The sequence below is a fragment of the Rattus rattus genome, chromosome 12 (genome assembly GCF_011064425.1).
Source record: "Rattus rattus isolate New Zealand chromosome 12, Rrattus_CSIRO_v1, whole genome shotgun sequence".
Lineage (NCBI taxonomy): Eukaryota > Metazoa > Chordata > Mammalia > Rodentia > Muridae > Rattus > Rattus rattus.
In genome coordinates, this window is record NC_046165.1 from 30970999 (window position 1) to 30986932 (window position 15934).

The 15934-nt window shown below is 35.9% G+C and overlaps 1 protein-coding gene across 5 annotated transcripts in view; it reads left to right on the plus strand.

Moving 5' to 3' along the window:
- Pcdh9 (protocadherin 9) overlaps positions 1-15934 on the plus strand; it is a 1039432-nt gene that overhangs the window by 264656 nt on the left and 758842 nt on the right. The gene's annotated exons all lie outside the window — the stretch shown is intronic.

Here is a 15934-nt window from a genome sequence, read left to right on the forward strand (position 1 = left end):
CATTGTGCAAAGATTATTAATGGGTAGATTTCTTTTGTCAACATCCATACAAAAACAGATTGCAGATTCCTTGTTTGTATTTTATATGACAGAATACATTTTGTTATATGTTATTATTCCTGTGCTTTCTATTAATTTTTATAACATTTCTAAGACCAAAATTCCAATCTTCTCCTTCAAAAATTTAGGCAATTAAAATGATTATAATCTGATCGCTTAGTGTGGGAGTTATTTGCTTTTGACACTGGAGTTGTACCAGGTAAACAACAGAAATGAGATGCTTAAATTGCCACACTGCTTGTGTTGGTTGGGGGATAAGGTTTAGTGTTACTTGATATTATTTTAGTTCTTCTTCTTCTTCTTCTTCTTCTTCTTCTTCTTCTTCTTCTTCTTCTTCTTCTTCTTCTTCTTCTTCTTCTTTTCTTCTTCTTCTTCTTCTTCTTCTTCTTCTTCTTCTTTTCTTCTTCTTCTTCCTTCTCCTCCTCCTCTTCTTCTTCTTCTTCTTCTTCTTCTTCTTCTTCTTCTTCTTCTTCTTCTTCTTCTTCTTCTTCTTCTTCTTCTTCTTCCTGTCCATTCTCTTTTCCTCCTCCTCCTCTTCCTCCTCTTCCTCCTCCTCCTCCTCTTCTCCTCCTCCTCCTTTTTTTTAAATTTAACACTATTACCGAAAGCATCAGATTGTTGTACAACTGGATTAAATTGGTTGGGTATTTGTGTGCTGTTGCCTAGATGTGGCATGATAGTTGGCCACTGGCTAGTAAAGGATGAATAAAGGACCCATGGATCAGAAAAGAAAAGGGTTTTAAGTCTATCTCTTCCATCTAGATAGAAATTATCTGATATATTTTACAGTATACTCGTAGTAGATAAGCATTTTAAGTACATTGATGTAATATAGTTTCATGTCAAACTTTGCAATAAATCTATAGACTTTTATTCCCTTCAGAGATTGTTCCACTCTAAACAAATAAGCAAGCATTGAGCTCTATCAGTTTTTATAACATACTCTTAACTGTCGTAGAAAAAAAGACTACTGGCACATACCTCTAAAGTAAATCATAGTGTTTTTGCATTGCTTCTGTTTTAAAATAAATGTTTTTTAAAAGAAAAATACATAACAATTTTTCTCATAGCACCATCAAAATCAATAGAAGCTGTTAGAAGAAAAATGGATATTTATATAAACAAGGATATGTATGTATTTTTAAATTTTTCTATATTTTAGAGATGACCAATGTTTATTTTACATTTTCACAACTAATAAATGTAGCCCGCATATAAAAAACACTAGCCACCGAACAATTGACATAGAGTGAGATAAGTTAAAAAAACAAAGAAGGTCTGGGTATATTTTACATAACATTATGAGTATCACTAATATGATTGACATTTAATACCTTATTTCCTATCAACTATATTTTCTTCATTCCACATGTGAATTAAACTGTGGTGAATGCTGCCTTTTTTCCCCCAAGTATCTGGTTATACACTGGGCAGAAGTATTGCTTTGAACACTAGTGATGGGATGCTTATACTGAAAAAATTCATATGTAGTCTCAACTCCAATTTCATTTAATACATAAAGAAATAATATATGAAAGTGACCTTCATTATTTCTTGGGCAGAATCCAATTAACAGTGGACTTATTTTTTTCCGTAGTAATTCCTGAGTCCTTTGAAATTCTCTGCAGTGATTGAATTCTAATTAAGCTGTTTATAGAATTTACAAACTTCCTAGAAGGAAAAGGTAGATACAACCAATCTAGAAAAATAACTTATATGGTTGTCACGAAACATACAGATTTCCATGTATAAAATGATATGTAATGCTGAGGTATATTTAACGGTAATTTGCTTTAGATTTACATTTAAAAATATTTGGGGGGGTGTCTTAGTCAGGGTTTCTATTCCTGCACAAACCTGCCCAAGAAGCAAGTCTTTGAGGAAAGGGTTTATTCAGCTTACTTCCATGTTGCTGTTCATCTCTAAAGGAAGTCAGGACTGGAACTCAAGCAAGTCAGGAAGCAGGAGCTGATGCAGAGGCCATGGAGGGATGTTACTTACTGGCTTGCTTCCCCTGGCCTACCCATCTTGCTTTCTTATAGAATGCAAGACTTCCAGACCTGGGATGGCACCACCCACAATGGGCTGGGTCCTCGCACCTTGACCACTAGGTGAGAAAACGCCTTACAGCTGGGTTTCATGAAGGCATGTCCACAACTGAGGCTCCTTTTCCTGTGATTAATTCCAGCTTGTGTCAATATGATACACAAAACTGTCCAGTACAGGGGGATAATTTTCTTTTCACCTCCGACTCTAAATTTTTTACAGAACGCTGATGACCAAAATCTTTGTTTAACATAAATATTTTTAAAACAAATGATATCAGAGGTAGCTTTGTTTCAATTCAATTGCAAAATAGTCACTCCATTTATGGCGACAAAGTCCATTTACAGACAAAATTCTGAGGCTGCAGATATTGTGTCATTGAATATCTCTCTGGTGAACGTATTCGATATTTAAATAATTTGGGTTTGAAATGCCAAGCCTCGTTTTACTCAGACTATTTCTTTTCTAGAGGTGTTATCATTGCGAGAAATATACAAACTTGTACAGATTACAATATTGAGATAAGCATGTGGTTAACATACAAAAATGTAAGCCAATATAATTAACATAGACTGTTAATACATTGAAGAAAATCAAAAGGTAGAGACATGGCTATATTCAGGAGCAACTCAAGGAACATAGAAGGCTCTCAGTCTACCATTGCCACAGCAGAATCAATAACTTACATCCTCCAGGAGAACTTAAAGGTGCATATTGCAGCTTAATTTACCACGATAATCATAAGCTGCAAGATCAACTCGGCAGACACCTGTCCTGTCCCAATCCTCAAAACTTCTAGACCAAGTGTGGCAACGGGGATAGTGCAACCTTGGTTTAACAGGCAACATAAACGAGAGGACAGTCACAGTGAGGGTATAGGGAACAGTTAAATAGTTCAGTGTAAGAAAAAGGTCTAGCTTCATCAGTAAGGAAGACAATGGGAAAGACGTGTTTGGGCCCTAGACCACCATAAAGAGAAACCAACTGCAGGAGAGAAGATGGGAAGACTGGGGCTTGTGGTTAGAAGGTATGAGGGGTTAGAAGCTGCCAACTGCACAAGGCTAATTAGAGTTCTAGCTTAAGGTAACAAATGCACTGCAGACCATAACTCTTATGAATGTTATTAGAGTCTGCATAGGTCCTCGATGCAATTATCAAATTTAGGATGGTTATGTAGAATTTCAATGGTCAGGCTCCACCATGATTGTCCTGATATCCATAGTATGAACATCTTGCACAGTATTCCAAAACCATGATCCATCTGAAGTTAAGGAGGGTGCTACATTGTGATTCAAGAAGCATAGTGACCCAGTGAGACTAACTATAGATGAACTTTTACTCGGCATGAGTTCTTTTGGCCAAAGACAGTCAGCCTAGCAATGACACCCATAAAGAGGATAAAGAACATCAAGGAATGACTCTCAGACTCAACACTTCAATGTCAACTACAAGTAAAATTACCAACAAAGCATCCAGACATCTATGAAGCACGATTTGTAAAAGGATAAAGTAGCTGACTGATCACAGTCTCTTCTTCTTCTTCTTCTTCTTCTTCTTCTTCTTCTTCTTCTTCTTCTTCTTCTTCTTCTTCTTCTTCTTCTTCTTCTTCTTCTTCTTCTTCTTCTTCTTCTTCTTCTTCTTCTTCTTCTTCTTCTTCTTCTTCTTCTTCTTCTTCTTCCTCTTCCTCTCCTTCTCCTCCTTCTCCTTCTTTACTTTTTATTATTTTTCCATCCCAACTGCAGTTTTCCCACCCTCCTCTTCTTCAGTACCTCCCTTGCATCTATCTCCCCATCTGTCCTGAATCCACTCCTCTTCAACGTCTCTTCAGAAAAAGATATACCTCCCATGAATATCAATGAAATATGGCATATCAATCTGCAGTATTGGAAAAGGTGCCCCCAAAGTAGAAACAGAGTGAGAGGCCCTGTTTCTACTGTTCTGGGTCCTGTTATTCCAGCTTACACAACTCTATCACATATGCAAGACCCTAGGTCAGTCGCATGTAGGTTCTTTGGTTGTCAAGTCAGTGTCTATGAGCCCCTATGAGTTCAGGTTAGTGGATTCTGTGGATTTCCTTGTGGTGTCCTTGACACCTCTTGGTCCTGGAATTTTTCCTCTCTTGATCAGAATTTGCCAACCTGTGGCCTTATAAATGAAATTGGAAATATTCTTTCTATTTCTATTCTCGAAATAATTTGAGAAATATTTGCATTAGTTTTTCTTTAAAAGTCTTGTAGAACTCTGAGCTAAAACCTTCTAACCCTGTGGCAGAGTTCTCTGTACCCAAATCCCGCCTAGAGAGCACTGGTGTCCCAAGAGTGCTGTCATTCCTAAGTTCACAACTGAGACCAACACTCTGGTCAAATAGGGGCCCATCAGGAGACCAAGGGGCACAGGAACAGCAGAGCACTGGGGATAGGATCCTTCAGATTTCCATCAGTGCCCTAGAGTGAACCCTCTGACAAAGCTCTCCACATCTAAATACTGCCCAGAGAGAACTGGTCTCCCAGGAGTGGTGACACACCTAAGATTACAGGCTCATAGTCTCACAAGTTCACAGGAGATAGAGGCTCCAGTCAGAGAAAGCAAGGCTAACTAACTTTACAGATACGTGGATGGTCAGAGGCAAGAGCAAGAACATAAGCTACAGAAACCAAGGCTACTTGGCATCATCAGAACCCAGTTCTCCTACCAGAGCAGCAAGTACTGGATACCCCAACATACATGGAAAGCCAGATTTGGATTTAAAATCGCATCTCATGATGATGATAGAGGACTTTTAAAAGGACATAAATAGCTCCCATAAAAAATATAGAAGAACACAGGTAAACAAGTAGAAGTCAATAAAGAGGAAACACAAAACTTCCTTAAAGAATTACAGGAAAACACAACCAAACAGGTGAGGGAATTGAGTAAAACCATCCAGGATCTAAAAATGGAAATAGGAACAATGAAGAAATCACAAAGGGATTAGAGATAGAAAACCTAGGAAAGAGATCAGAAATCATAGACCCAAGCATTATCAAGAGAATACAAGAGATAGAAGAGAGAATCTCAGGTGCAGAAGATACCATAGAAAATATCAACACAGCAGTCAAAGAAAATGCAAGATGCAAAAGTTCCTGATCCAAAATATCCAGGAAATCTTGGACACAATGAGAAGACCAAACCTAAGGATAATAGGTATAGAAAAGAGTGAAGACTCCCATCTTAACGGGCCAGTAAATATCTTCAACAAAATTATAGAAGAAAACTTCCCTAACCTAAAGAAAAAGATGCCCATAAACATACAAATAACCTACAGAACTCCAAATAGACTGGACCAGAAAAGACATCCCTCCTGTCACATAATAATCAAAAAAATGCACAAAACAAAGAATATTAGAATCTTCTAGCCCTAGTAGGTGTTATACATCTATTTATCTTGTTTATCTGATCTTGGTTTGACTTTGGTAAGTGTTATCTACTAAGTGATTCATCCATTTCTTTTAGGTTTTCCAATTTTGTCCAGTACAGTGTTCTGAAATTCAGTAGAGAATTGTTTGGTTCCATGAGATTGAAGGCTTTATGGTGGTTCTGTTGGTGAAGTCCAGCTTTAATTAGTAGAGGTCTAATAACATACTGAGGACCATTTCAATTTTCTTGATTCTGTGGAGACCTGCTTTAAATGAGAATGTGCTCAATATTGGAGAATGTTCTGTGAGATGCTAAGAGGAAGATATATTATTTTGTGTTTGTGTGAAACCTCCCACTGTAATAGTGTGGGGTTTGATGTGTGACTTAATACTAAACAATGTTTCTTTTTTAAATCTGTGTCACCTTTAATTTGGCATAAAAAATGATCATCAGAATTGAGAAGTCATCTTGGTAGATTTTTTTTTCTTTGATGAGTCTGATGTATCCTCCATCTCTTCTGACTGTATTGATTGGAAATCTACTTCGTTAACCTAGATTTTCTAACTTCAGGATTCTGTTTGTTTATATTTTCTTTTATTCTCTATTTCCATTTTCAGGTATTGAACAGCTTTCATCATTTCCTTTACCTGTTTGCTTGCATTTTTCTGAATTTCTTTAAGGGATGTATTCATTTCCCTTTAAGAGCCTTTGTCATTTACATAATATTGGATTTAACATCATTTTAGTATGTTTCCTCTGTGTTTTAATATCATGACTTGCTGTAGTATATGATAGTTGGGCTCTGGTAGTACCATATTGACCTGAATGCTGTTGATTCCATTTCCATGCTGGCCTCTCGTCATCTGGGTTTATGATTATTTTAAGTTTTAAGTGCTGATTTATGAGTTTTGGGTGGTCATTGGATGTTTTCCCCTTGGTTTCTGTTTCCTGTTAGTTTTTTAGGCCTGAGTAGACTTCGGTTCTGGTAACCAAAGAGACTTCGTGTCCAGTAGAGTATCTTCACTGGGGTTTTGGTGGTCTGTGTGACCTCTGGTATTTGGGTTGCATGAGATACTTGTGAAGTTCTGAGATTCTGAGAGCTAGGATGGTCTCTGAGGTTCTGTATACTGGTGTAAACTCTGGGCTCTGGGTAACAATTTAGTCTCTTAAGTTCCTTGGCCTACAGCACAACAGTCACCTTCTGATAAAGTTTTAGGGCAGGAAATGGAAACCAGGGAGAATGAGTGTTATTGGGAACTGCTACACACATTTAAGTAGTGTTAATGGGCAGTGGGTAGTGTCTTACCTATGGTTCCTAGTAGTGGCTTGGACTCTGGTAAAGCGTGAGTCTTCTGCCAGATTTATCCATCGAAATATGAACCATCGCATTAACTTTAAGGCTTAGCAGGACAATATCTGTTGGCCATCTCTGCCACCATTGATCAAAAGGGAGATTAGATATCAGGTTGAATATCAATCACTACTTAGAACTCTCTGCCTTGATTTTATTTTCTTTTTATGTTCACTTAAGGATGGTTCTTTTTTCTTTTCTTTTTTTTTTCTTTTTTTTTTAAGACACGACCATAGTACTGAAGAAAACATTATTTTCCTCAATATACATTTAAAGAAGTTCAAACTGTCTCTATTTTGTTACAGTTGGAACTTCTTAGGTTAACTTTAAAACTTTGTAAACTTATTTTCTTAAGTCAGCAAACTTTAAGTCTCTACGAGATCTTAAATCAAGACCTTCCAAGTTATTCTGTATTTTGAGGGACTATATACTTGTAAGTTTCATTTTCAGATGGTAGTTAGACAGAGAACTGAGTAATGAAGGATATAGCTTTTATTAAAAAAAACTATAATATGTTGTGTTAATTGAAAACCACTGAAAATATTGGACACAGAGATACAGGCATTTCAGAATAATATTGATTTGTAGTTGATTGATCTTAGATCACAGATTTAATAGGAGCAGCACCCCTCCAGTTATTTCTAGTTACTATGTCAAAAGTATATCTTTTATGAATAAACGTGTTAATATTTTCATTATGGATAGTTTATGGTGAGTCAGATGTCTTTACTATTAGCCATTTTTTATCGGCAACACTTATAAAGACTACTGACACTGAACTCTTGTTTTCATCCTTAACTGCCCCATACTACTCTTATGCAATGTCTTTGAGTATTCTTTAATTTTTTTTAAATTCTGCATCACTTTCTTATATAAATTCTTATTATATATTCTATACATAAATAGATATTTTAATTAAAAAATTTTAAAGCATGACTTGTGGATAACATTGATTTTCTGGATATCTTATTTTGTACATACTTCACTTGAAGGTCTATTAACCTAGATGCATTGTGTGTGTATGGATTTTGGTTGGTACATTATATAGCAAGTATGAAATTGTAAGGATTTCCCCATAGTTGTGTAAATGTCTGTGCATGGGCATATGTGTGCATATGGAGGCTAATTTTCAAAGAAACCATAGTCGGGTAAATAGAATGAGAATTTGAATAGGTTCATTTCAAAAAATCACTAAGTATAAAACACAGCATGATGAATCTTTGCAAAGAGAGCCACCTACTCGCTAGCGTGGGCACGTTGCTGACTGACACTTCAATGGAAATGGGGAGAGATCCTATTTGTGTTTAATTTTAGTTAAAAACAGCAGTAAAGCTCTGTGCCTAATATAGAAATTCTCTCAGAAGGTCTGGATCCCTTTATAAGAAAAAAATCTAAAAAAAAATTACATCAATGAATCGGATGTCCTGGTTGTATTTGTAAGGGGGAAAATGAATGAGATTTATGTTTGCAGTGATGTTGTGCGAATACAAATGAATCCTTAAATATTAGCAACACACGGCACAGTATTTGTTTCTAAAACTGAAAGCCATCAAAATCAATTTACTGGCTCTTCATGTATTTTTATAGTTTGTCTCTCGCTTCAAAAATTTTAAAACATATCATGAAAAAGTGAACAGTTAATTCTGCATCGATGCTCCTGATTGTATTTTGTCATTTGGAGCAATCTTCCTCAAATCTTACTATTTTGAAATTAGTTATGGACTGCTATTTTGTATCCTATCCATTTTGCAATTCTACATTTCTAAACCATTGAGTTCAACAAAGAATCTCTAGAATTACTTGCTTTATCACTAGCTTTTGTTTCAATGATTTACTCTCTTTTCCCAATAAGGCTAGAAAATGAGACTTCCTCTCCTGCTTTCATAGCTATTGCAAAAGAGGAGGTAGAAAGTAAAAAAAAAAAATACAACAAATCAGTAAATACAGCTTAATGTGACTTTAAAGCCTTCAGGTAGAAAGTTCAAAGACATGTAAGAAACTTTTTATTTGCGCTTAACTGAAATAAGACAGGAAACCTATATAAAATGCAATTGAGTATAATTTGTCTGACTATAGACTAGAGAGGGCACTCAGAAAAATGTGTTCAGACGCCTCTTCAACCTTCATCTGCATCTACTGTTCTTCTCGGTTATAAAGTAGGACCCATCTGGAATGAAATGCTCATCAGCTTTTGAATTCCAAAGAAAGGCAAGATAATAATATAATTTCTATTTTTAATGATGACTTTTCTGTTTTTGATTGATTCACATTTTCTTAGAGAAAATAAGTTTTCTCGAGGGCAATGTCACTGGGTATATCAACCACACTTCAGAGCAGATCCCATGCCCAGGACTGGCTGCTCAACAGTGAACTAAGTCCATAGATTTGGAGGGGCTTACAGTATTGTTTTGTTTGAGACTTTGTCCTTTGGCTTGTTAAGTTTTTACTTTAGTGTTATTTTGGGCTTTTGAAAGAGAGAGGTCATAAAGTTGGTTGATGGCTTTCCAAACAGATTGACGAAATGTTTTATGCTCAATGTAATTTTCTGAGGATAGGAAGAACTCTATCAACCCAGTTCATCAATTTCTGTTCTAGTGTTTTTCATTTTTTTCAATGCTTAAAGCAGAAAGAGGTGTCAAAGCATGGTGCCATGTAAAATTCTTTCTCTTTAAGATGTAAGGCATATTTCTTTGTGATTTTGAATATAGAATTTCTAGACAAAGTCCATGTATGAATCAAAATTTCCTCTCAATCACAAATGTTGTCGTAATGCACTTGAAAGCTTATTGTTGCACCATATGTTTACTAATAACTGCCCTTGAACTTCGTTCTTGTTATTAGAGAGAAATGTTATGTTAAATATGTTTCTATTACTGTGTCATAATGAAATTGACAGATGGAAGAGATAATTTGATTTTGGCTTTCAGTTCCAAAAGCTATAGGCCAGAATGGCTGGGAAGGCATGTTATAACGTAATAGTAAGAGTAGAAAGAAGAGAAATCATGTTTTTCCTCACACAGGAAGTAGAGAAAGAAAGAGGAGTTGGAGAACTCTATAAATACCTAGAGCCCATACCCAAGAAAGCTCTAACTGCCAAGTATTCAATAACCTACCAAATACCTCTAGCAGCTGGACCCATATGATCAAAATGCAAATGTATCTTATCTTTACTAGATGCAATTGTTGTATTGTAGGCTTAATACTGAATAAGCTCACCTGTTTGAATTCCTTCTGAACTCTGGCTGGCTGCTTCAATTCATCTGTTCTGGCTTAAAAGTCTTTTCCAAGGTGAATGATTCAAACTGGCTCCTCTTGGCTTCTGACTTAATTGCTCTACTCAAACCTAACTGCTGTGAACTGAAATCAACTGAATTCTACCTCATTGCCTGAATTCAACTAAATGCATGGAACTTAACTGAACTGCACAAACTGCTTGAATTCAACCCTATATCCATTCACTGTACTAACAGTCTCTCTCACTAACAATCAATCTCTCTCTCTCTCTTTCTCTTTTTTAAGTAGCCTCTTTTTTTTTCTGTGCTATTCTTCTGGATATTGGACATATCCTATCCCCGACTCATTCTGTCAAATCTTTCTCTGATTCATCACATTGTCTAGCACTCAATTAGAAGTCATTTACAAATATGACTGATTCCTTCTACAAACTAACTTTACCTTTGCTGGTAGACATTAAAGGTGTATATATTGAGGGTGTGTCTGTATCCTATCCAGGCCATACAGTAATCCTGGGCAGGTCTGCATTCTGGCAGGGTCATATCTTTAGATGTGATCCCTTAGCAGACCAGCAATGTTGCTGGATTAAAGTTCCTTTGCATCAAACACATGAATTTGTGGTGGATGTGGCTAATTCACACCCTCACAAACGTTATGCCAAATGACAATTTAAATGACTTAGCCAAACTTATTTATTTTATCAAATTTTGGGAACCTAGTTTTATAAGATCAAGGCACCAGAATTCCAGGCTTCTGCTAATAGCTCTCTTGGTAGTTCTAGACAGATAATCTTTGTTTGTTTTCACATGAAGAGAGAGAGAGAAGCTAACTGCCTTGTTTTCCCATATCAGCAGATGGGCAAAATCACATCACCAAAGTTTGCATTTTATCACAACATTTTATTGTTATGTGTTGGGTAAGGAACTAATAAATCAGTATTTCTAGTAATTCTCCTGAGCTGCTTAGCATTTGGAACTGTTATTTTTTTCTCTTAAGTGGGTGAGCTTTTCATATTTTGTGATATATCATTAATATGTCTGCATTTACTTTATGCACTGAAAATTCCAGTAAGGTCAGAGTTCCATAACAGGCATCCCAATTGCAGATATTAAACTTGGATTCATAATATTCTCTTAGAAGTTTATCTTACAAGCAGGACAAAGTTAAGTTAAAAATAGAGTTTATAACAGCTGCCCATACAAGTATTGCTGGAGGATTATGAGGCTTATCAGCACATGTCAGAAAGATGCTGGGATTTGACTTGCGGGAAGTCTCAATATTAGTCAATAATATGATGTGATTGCCAAAGTACAAATGGAATTTTAAGGTACTTTAGTCAGCACATAAACTTTTAAAATGAAGGAGTTAAAAGCCATTTTGTAAGCTGTGTCTGACCTCGAGGTAGAATTACCTAAAACCCCATGGGCTAAATTTTATACATACTGCATATAAGTAAATTGTTTGATACTTTTTAATTAATGGTATCATAACTATACAACCACGATATTCAAGTCTGTTAATCATGGTACTTAAAGATGCGTTTGCTTCATGCTGTGCCGTGAACAAGGTTCTTACCACAGTGTGAGGCTCACTATGGAATATTATGAGTCCCAGATGTTAGCTGTTTTACTGAAAGTCAAAATATTACATCCCAGGTAGAAAGGAAAGAAGAAAGGTGAAGTAAAAATGAGAAGAATTATCTCCTAATATCTCTGCAGGAGGTAAAGTGTTTTTCTTAGCCTTATATGATTCAATTCCCTTATTCTTTATTTAATGTAAGTTCATCCAGTAGAATTTGGAGCCAAGGAGATATATATATATATATATATATATATATATATATATATATATAATTACTATGAAGAATGCTATTTCAAACAGAGTGTACATTAGGTTGTTGTTGTAGGAGTAGTCAATAAAGACTCATCTGGACTTCATCTGTCTTTATTAAGAGACACAGGATAAAAGGAAAACATGTTATGTTGAAAGAACAGAAAAAATGTAAAAAGGCACATATTAAAATAATTGAAAATGATTTGTATGATATTGTGGCAACAAGTCTAAGTACTGAGGAATAATATGCTATGTATAGAACGTAATATATATTCTAAAAATTTATTATAAAAATAAGTTGTGGTTATTTATTAACTGTTTGCCAAGTGTTTAATTTGAGTGTATGTGGCATTCAGATCTTATAGGTACTGTGGATAACGAGTCTGTTTCTACTAATTACTCTCTCGGAGGGATACATTGTAAACAAAAAATAATATTCTGGCATATTATTTTGATATTAGAATGTTTAGGAGAATAAAAAAAATACATTCTCAGATATGGATAAAAATGAGTTTTGTACAGATTGTTGCCTGCAGTGTGTGTACACACTTCTGGATGCTTTCACATGCATGTTCAGGTTTTAACTCATTTTCTTTAAATATATATAAAACTGGTGACTTATCAGTGTTCACTGACTTTGCATACTGAGAGAAGATGAGTAGAATATAACCTTTAGACAGGTAACCTTATGTGGATGACTTTACATTGCTTGGCTTTCACACTACTATTTTCCTTTAAAACACACGTTTTTATTCCTTTTTGAAATGGATTGTTAGAAAGGTAGGACGGCTAAGCAAGAAACACTTCTTCAAGAACCTATATGATATGCAATGCACTTTAAGCAAGTAGCACAAAACATTAAGAAACACCATTTTTTTAAGCGTGCATATTAAAGGCTATCAAACCGTGTTGTTGTGGGATGTCAGTTTAAATGATTAGAACCAAGTTTCTGTGGGAGCAGGAGGTTGGCCATCACTCAGTAAATGCAGGGAGGCCATGTTGGTATCAATTACTGCCCGAGGTGCTTCCCACTCTGCATGGTGCTTTTGCTGGGGAAGCATTTATGCCCTATGGTGCACTGTCAGCACCCTGCTAGTTCCTGAGGAAGAAAGCAGTTCGTGCATAACCAGGTAAGGCATTCATCTACAGGCACGTAAGTGAGGACCCAGCACAAGGCAGGGAACACAACTGGCGGAGGTGACTTTTGAGGCCCTCGGTAAAGCCAGCTTGCTTCCAATTGCACAGATGCTCCTCTGTACCTTAACAGATGAAAGAAACAATTGCAATGCACCCCAAATTTATTTTATGTGGGGGGATTACCATACAAATTCACCTTCTCCTTTGAAATTTCTTTTAAACAGCTAGCTTCCCCACAGGCACTTAGAAGTAGAGGTTGTATCTACATATAAAAAGGAATTAGGAAATGAAGACCATTATCAGGACCCTGCAAGCTCCAGATTGCCCTGTGTTTAAATAAATACTCTAGAAACTTCCGTGAGGAAAAAGTTAGATGGTACCATTAATTGTGTGTTTTTCTGTTGGGAGACCTACCTATGGTTCGGGGACATCTGTGTCAGTACAGATAGAGACTCCATTAGGAAGTGATGGCACAGATAGACCATGGCATTTACACATAGCCTTCTGTGATTTCTTCTTTCAATATAATTCCCCAGCATTTAAATTAGTGACTCAAGTCGCTTATATTTTGAAGTAGGATCTTTGAAGCCAATTCATTCAAGTTTAATTCCAATTATGTTAGCTTTCCGATATGGACAAAAAAAAAAAAAAAAAAAAACCTGCCTATGGCTCTGAGAAGTGCATTCCCTTCTCTTCATATCTCAGAGATAATTTTAAATCAAGGATCTTGTCGGAGACTCCCCTCTCCATACACTTGATTGTACCAATATCATTATGAATTATTAATGTATATTTCAGTATATTGAAAAGTAGAATTAAGAAGATAAATGAATTAATATATGGACAAAAATCTTCCACGTTCAAAACATTTTTTCACACACTACTTGTCTGTGGTACTGGACTAGAAGTTCTAAAGAATATGTTCCATGCTTATGTCCTTGAAATGTGAGTGTAGCTTTTAAAGACATCATGGAAGTGTTTTAGCTAGTAAACATTGGGAGAATTATTTGGCAATTACGTTTCAATATTTTCCTTACCTCTAAGCCAAGGGTTAATGCTACCTGACAGAACATTCACATTCAGCCAGCTGTCATTAGTAATGAGAAAAAGTAAATACACAAGACGAAAACCTGTTCAATGCCACATGACAGATGGATGGATAGATAGCATGTGGAGACATAGCTCTTTGTTGTTAGGTAGTCAATGGCACATTATGCACGTTGTTTTAATCATTTTAAAAAGTCTGCGTGACACCTCTCTTAAATGCTGGTTTGCATTGTCAACGTCCTATAAGGTAGAGTACGTAGTTTCTAGCCAGCTATGTCTTATATCTAGAAACTCATGGTCACTTATTTTAATTTGTATGTCTGTCACTTAAGATTATTAAACATTTAGAGATGATTCTCCCACTCAATTTTATACATACACGTACCATACTCAAGAGAAAGCGATATCCTCCCAGAACTAAAAGTAATATTTTCACTCTTCATATTATTAATTATTTATATAAATATTTTTACATATTTTAAATATTTTTATATATTATATATTTCATATATATATATATATATAATCTCCAAATAACCTTTATGGAGGATCTGTGTCTCACAATCCTTGTATTTAAATAAACAATATCTTTTTTCAATACTTCATAGCATGACTTAGTGGCATAACTTCATAGATAATGAAATTAATACAGCTAAAGTTTGAGTAAATCTCCAAACTATAAATGGCAATCTGGATTCAGGTAATCTCCCTTAGTATAAGCTAGAACTTAGAAAATTGCAGCAGAAGACAGAACCACCAACCTCAGCGGGCATATTTCTGGTGACTCTGGAGTATACACAACTGTATCTTTCCTGTAACTATTACATGAATTATTATTATTACATATTATTATATGTTCTAATATATTATATTAATATTTACACCAGCTGAACTAATGCTTCCCCAGATCCTTTGATAGACACCTGTTGTTTCCATTTGATGATGTGACTCTATCCTTCGAGGAGCCAAATATAGCTCAGGACTTCTTAAAGTAAATATAGTGGTTACTGTCCTAACCTTAATGTCCAGAGAAGTCTGCCAAATATGGGATAATTGTGAAAAATAAAAGTTTCCTTAAGAATCAGAGAAAGGACTGAAAGAGCTTGAAGGGGCTTGAGACCCCATATGAACAACAATGCCAACCAACCTGAGCTTCCAGGGACTAAGCCACTACCCAAAGACTACACATGGACTGACCCTGGGCTCCAACTGCGTAGGTAGCAATGAATATACTAGTAAGAGCACCAGTGGAAGGGGAAGCCCTTGGTCCTGACAAGACTGAACCCCCAGTGAACAGTGAACGTGATTGTTGGGGGGAGGGCGGTAATGGGGGGAGGATGGGGAGGGGAACACCCATATGGAAGGGAAGGGGGAGGGGTTAGGGGGATGTTGGCCCGGAAACCGGGAAAGGGAATAACAATCAAAATGTAAATAAGAAATAACCAAGCTAATAAAGATGGAGGAAAAAAAGTTTCCTTAATTAGTTACATAGTATTTTAATTCTGTTTCTGGAGAGCTTTCTCTGCTTTAAAAATCTCATTTATTTTTCATGTAAATCAGCCATGGACTCAAAATTGATGCAAGGTAAATTTGTCAAATATAGAAATGCCAAGTTCAGGGTCTCCCCTCTACTGCTGTGATCTCTTTATCTTATTTCTCTATTAATTTTTCCGGATCTCTGTTCTATTTCTTGTTTCATTCCAACTAGTCTGCTAAGATGAGAGTTGATGAAAGATTAAGGCTCCTCATCTCCCAGGAGTATTTACATTTTAATGGGGGTTTCCGTGCTGATCAAAAAAAGTCTCCAAGATGCAAAGGAATGAATTCTAG